The 5000-nt window shown below is 45.4% G+C and overlaps 8 non-coding genes across 8 annotated transcripts; all 8 read left to right on the forward strand.

Annotated features, from left to right (window-relative positions):
- Positions 1 to 38: 38 nt before the first annotated feature.
- On the forward strand, positions 39 to 110 carry trnaq-cug (transfer RNA glutamine (anticodon CUG)). The gene has a single exon. It is a non-coding gene; the product is annotated as a tRNA-Gln (tRNA).
- Positions 111 to 983: 873 nt separating this feature from the next.
- On the forward strand, positions 984 to 1055 carry trnap-agg (transfer RNA proline (anticodon AGG)). The gene has a single exon. It is a non-coding gene; the product is annotated as a tRNA-Pro (tRNA).
- Positions 1056 to 1513: 458 nt separating this feature from the next.
- trnaq-cug (transfer RNA glutamine (anticodon CUG)) lies at positions 1514 to 1585 on the forward strand. The gene has a single exon. It is a non-coding gene; the product is annotated as a tRNA-Gln (tRNA).
- Positions 1586 to 1991: 406 nt separating this feature from the next.
- trnaq-cug (transfer RNA glutamine (anticodon CUG)) lies at positions 1992 to 2063 on the forward strand. Its single transcript has one exon. It is a non-coding gene; the product is annotated as a tRNA-Gln (tRNA).
- Positions 2064 to 2469: 406 nt separating this feature from the next.
- trnaq-cug (transfer RNA glutamine (anticodon CUG)) lies at positions 2470 to 2541 on the forward strand. The gene has a single exon. It is a non-coding gene; the product is annotated as a tRNA-Gln (tRNA).
- A 476-nt stretch (positions 2542 to 3017) lies between these two features.
- trnap-agg (transfer RNA proline (anticodon AGG)) lies at positions 3018 to 3089 on the forward strand. The gene has a single exon. It is a non-coding gene; the product is annotated as a tRNA-Pro (tRNA).
- A 455-nt stretch (positions 3090 to 3544) lies between these two features.
- trnaq-cug (transfer RNA glutamine (anticodon CUG)) lies at positions 3545 to 3616 on the forward strand. Its single transcript has one exon. It is a non-coding gene; the product is annotated as a tRNA-Gln (tRNA).
- An 873-nt stretch (positions 3617 to 4489) lies between these two features.
- Positions 4490 to 4561, forward strand: trnap-agg (transfer RNA proline (anticodon AGG)). The gene has a single exon. It is a non-coding gene; the product is annotated as a tRNA-Pro (tRNA).
- The last annotated feature ends 439 nt before the right edge of the window (positions 4562 to 5000 follow it).

Consider the following 5000-nt stretch of genomic DNA (forward strand, 5'->3'; position numbering starts at 1 on the left):
GTGTTTTCTACACTTCAAACAGATGTGCAGACACTGTAGGTTCCATGGTGTAACGGTTAGCACTCTGGACTCTGAATCCAGCGATCCGAGTTCAAATCTCGGTGGAACCTTCAAGAGTCCAACATATACTGCTGTCAATTAAGACTGAAGCTGCGTCTGCATGTTTTCATGCCCAGTTCTCGCTGCTCTTCTTAGTTCTTCATCTGCAGTTTAAACTTTGACTTGACATTTTTCTAATCATTGCTTTAGGAATGCAGCCCAAGCAGTGGAGATATGGCAAAAAATAGATTCTTGGATCGCTTCACGGACCTGTGAGCCTTCATCTTGCGTTTGCTAGTTGCAGGAGCATCTGAGGGCTAGTTGGAGTTGGGGTTTGTTTTTTTTTCTTTTATTGCTGAAGAGACCAAGTGGGCCCGAGTTCAAATCCCAGAACGTTCTGATGCTTGCTGGTTAGTTGCTGTTCGCAGAGCCTCCTTGAGTGTTTTCTACACTTCAAACAGATGTGCAGACACTGTAGGTTCCATGGTGTAACGGTTAGCACTCTGGACTCTGAATCCAGCGACCTGAGTTCAAATCTCGGTGGAACCTTCAAGAGTCCAACATATGCTGCTGTCAATTAAGATTAAACCTGCGTCTGCATGTTTTCATGCCCAGTTCTCGCTGCTCTTCTTAGTTCTTCATCTGCAGTTTAGACTTTGACTTGACATTTTTCTAATCATTGTTGTTGTGTCACTGCCACGATGTTGGTTTCTGCTGTTAAATTCAGCTCATGTGATTTGTCGTTTGGTATTTTAATCAACATTATTCTACGAAGGCAGGCCAAGCTAGAGCTGGTACGTAAAAATTGAGTTTCTCAGAAATCTGGTCAGTGCATGAGTTCTATGTCTGCCCTTGTCAGCTACAGAGGCAGGATGTTGGAGTGACCGTAGCATCGAGCAGACTGAAGTACGTGGCGAAGTGACCTCCACTGAACAGCAATCTGTGGCTCGTTGGTCTAGGGGTATGATTCTCGCTTAGGGTGCGAGAGGTCCTGGGTTCAAATCCCGGACGAGCCCTCTTCTGTCTTTACAGCATCTTTTCTTGAGCAGTTTCAGTCTATTCTGCCATTCCTGGGCCAAACGTATGCCACTGTCAATTAAGACTGAAGCTGCGTCTGCATGTTTTCATACCCACTTCTCGCTGCTCTTCTTAGTTCTTCATCTGCAGTTTAAACTTTGACTTGACATTTTTCTAATCATTGGTTTAGGAATGCAGCCCAAGCAGTGGAGATATGGCAAAAAATAGATTCTTGGATCGCTTCACGGACCTGTGAGCCTTCATTTTGCGTTTGCTAGTTGCAGGAGCATCTGAGGGCTTGTTGGAGTTGGGGTTTGTTTTTTTTCTTTTATTGCTGAACGGGACCAAGTGGGCCCGAGTTCAAATCCCAGACCGTTCTGATGCTTGCTGGTTAGTTGCTGTTCGCTGAGCCTCCTTGAGTGTTTTCTGCACTTCAAACAGATGTGCAGACACTGTAGGTTCCATGGTGTAATGGTTAGCACTCTGGACTCTGAATCCAGCGATCCGAGTTCAAATCTCGGTGGAACCTTCAAGAGTCCAACATATGCTGCTGTCAATTAAGACTAAAGCTGCGTCTGCATGTTTTCATGCCCAGTTCTCGCTGCTCTTCTTAGTTCTTCATCTGCAGTTTAAACTTTGACTTGACATTTTTCTAATCATTGCTTTAGGAATGCAGCCCAAGCAGTGGAGATATGGCAAAAAATTGATTCTTGGATCGCTTCACGGACCTGTGAGCCTTCATCTTGCGTTTGCTAGTTGCAGGAGCATCTGAGGGCTAGTTGGAGTTGGGGTTTGTTTTTTTTTCTTTTATTGCTGAAGAGACCAAGTGGGCCCGAGTTCAAATCCCAGAACGTTCTGATGCTTGCTGGTTAGTTGCTGTTCGCAGAGCCTCCTTGAGTGTTTTCTACACTTCAAACAGATGTGCAGACACTGTAGGTTCCATGGTGTAACGGTTAGCACTCTGGACTCTGAATCCAGCGATCCGAGTTCAAATCTCGGTGGAACCTTCAAGAGTCCAACATATGCTGCTGTCAATTAAGACTGAAGCTGCATCAGCATGTTTTCATGCCCAGTTCTCGCTGCTCTTCTTAGTTCTTCATCTGCAGTTTAAACTTTGACTTGACATTTTTCTAATCATTGCTTTAGGAATGCAGCCCAAGCAGTGGAGATATGGCAAAAAATAGATTCTTGGATCGCTTCACGGACCTGTGAGCCTTCATCTTGCGTTTGCTAGTTGCAGGAGCATCTGAGGGCTAGTTGGAGTTGGGGTTTGTTTTTTTTTCTTTTATTGCTGAAGAGACCAAGTGGGCCCGAGTTCAAATCCCAGAACGTTCTGATGCTTGCTGGTTAGTTGCTGTTCGCAGAGCCTCCTTGAGTGTTTTCTACACTTCAAACAGATGTGCAGACACTGTAGGTTCCATGGTGTAACGGTTAGCACTCTGGACTCTGAATCCAGCGATCCGAGTTCAAATCTCGGTGGAACCTTCGAGAGTCTGTCTGGCAGTGCTTGGCAAGGAGGAGCTTGGGGTATGTCACAACTTTCTCTGTGGCAGTGTGTCTTAAAATGTATTGGTACAATGGCCTCCTAACAATCTAGAACTCACATAAAACTGAGCAGGAACTAAATTGACAAGACAGGTGTCACCTGACACTCTGTGAAGAAGCATTACAGACCTCAGAAAGCTCCTCATCGGCAAGATTTGTGTGTCACTGCCACGATGTTGGTTTCTGCTGTTAAATTCAGCTCATGTGTTTTGTCGTTTGGTATTTTAATCAACATTATTCTACGAAGGCAGGCCAAGCTAGAGCTGGTACGTAAAAATTGAGTTTCTCAGAAATCTGGTCAGTGCATGAGTTCTATGTCTGCCCTTGTCAGCTACAGAGGCAGGATGTTGGAGCGACCGTAGCATCGAGCAGACTGAAGTACGTGGCAAAGTGACCTCCACTGAACCGCAATCTGTGGCTCCTTGGTCTAGGGGTATGATTCTCGCTTAGGGTGCGAGAGGTCCCGGGTTCAAGTCCCGGACGAGCCCTCTTCTGTCTTTACAGCATCTTTTCTTGAGCAGTTTCAGTCTATTCTGCCATTCCTGGGCCAAACGTATGCCACTGTCAATTAAGACTAAAGCTGCGTCTGCATGTTTTCATACCCACTTCTCGCTGCTCTTCTTAGTTCTTCATCTGCAGTTTAAACTTTGACTTGACATTTTTCTAATCATTGGTTTAGGAATGCAAGCAGTGGAGATATGGCAAAAAATAGATTCTTGTATCGCTTCACGGCCCTGTGAGCCTTCATTTTGCGTTTGCTAGTTGCAGGAGCATCTGAGGGCTTGTTGGAGTTGGGGTTTGTTTTTTTTTTCTTTTATTGCTGAACGGGACCAAGTGGGCCCGAGTTCAAATCCCAGACCGTTCTGATGCTTGCTGGTTAGTTGCTGTTCGCTGAGCCTCCTTGAGTGTTTTCTACACTTCAAACAGATGTGCAGACACTGTAGGTTCCATGGTGTAACGGTTAGCACTCTGGACTCTGAATCCAGCGATCCGAGTTCAAATCTCGGTGGAACCTTCAAGAGTCCAACATATACTGCTGTCAATTAAGACTGAAGCTGCGTCTGCATGTTTTCATGCCCAGTTCTCGCTGCTCTTCTTAGTTCTTCATCTGCAGTTTAAACTTTGACTTGACATTTTTCTAATCATTGCTTTAGGAATGCAGCCCAAGCAGTGGAGATATGGCAAAAAATAGATTCTTGGATCGCTTCACGGACCTGTGAGCCTTCATCTTGCGTTTGCTAGTTGCAGGAGCATCTGAGGGCTAGTTGGATTTGGGGTTTGTTTTTTTTTCTTTTATTGCTGAAGAGACCAAGTGGGCCCGAGTTCAAATCCCAGAACGTTCTGATGCTTGCTGGTTAGTTGCTGTTCGCAGAGCCTCCTTGAGTGTTTTCTACACTTCAAACAGATGTGCAGACACTGTAGGTTCCATGGTGTAACGGTTAGCACTCTGGACTCTGAATCCAGCGACCTGAGTTCAAATCTCGGTGGAACCTTCAAGAGTCCAACATATGCTGCTGTCAATTAAGATTAAACCTGCGTCTGCATGTTTTCATGCCCAGTTCTCGCTGCTCTTCTTAGTTCTTCATCTGCAGTTTAGACTTTGACTTGACATTTTTCTAATCATTGTTGTTGTGTCACTGCCACGATGTTGGTTTCTGCTGTTAAATTCAGCTCATGTGATTTGTCGTTTGGTATTTTAATCAACATTATTCTACGAAGGCAGGCCAAGCTAGAGCTGGTACGTAAAAATTGAGTTTCTCAGAAATCTGGTCAGTGCATGAGTTCTATGTCTGCCCTTGTCAGCTACAGAGGCAGGATGTTGGAGTGACCGTAGCATCGAGCAGACTGAAGTACGTGGCGAAGTGACCTCCACTGAACAGCAATCTGTGGCTCGTTGGTCTAGGGGTATGATTCTCGCTTAGGGTGCGAGAGGTCCTGGGTTCAAATCCCGGACGAGCCCTCTTCTGTCTTTACAGCATCTTTTCTTGAGCAGTTTCAGTCTATTCTGCCATTCCTGGGCCAAACGTATGCCACTGTCAATTAAGACTGAAGCTGCGTCTGCATGTTTTCATACCCACTTCTCGCTGCTCTTCTTAGTTCTTCATCTGCAGTTTAAACTTTGACTTGACATTTTTCTAATCATTGGTTTAGGAATGCAGCCCAAGCAGTGGAGATATGGCAAAAAATAGATTCTTGGATCGCTTCACGGACCTGTGAGCCTTCATTTTGCGTTTGCTAGTTGCAGGAGCATCTGAGGGCTTGTTGGAGTTGGGGTTTGTTTTTTTTCTTTTATTGCTGAACGGGACCAAGTGGGCCCGAGTTCAAATCCCAGACCGTTCTGATGCTTGCTGGTTAGTTGCTGTTCGCTGAGCCTCCTTGAGTGTTTTCTGCACTTCAAA

The sequence above is a fragment of the Carassius auratus genome, unplaced genomic scaffold, assembly GCF_003368295.1.
Source record: "Carassius auratus strain Wakin unplaced genomic scaffold, ASM336829v1 scaf_tig00214053, whole genome shotgun sequence".
NCBI lineage: Eukaryota > Metazoa > Chordata > Actinopteri > Cypriniformes > Cyprinidae > Carassius > Carassius auratus.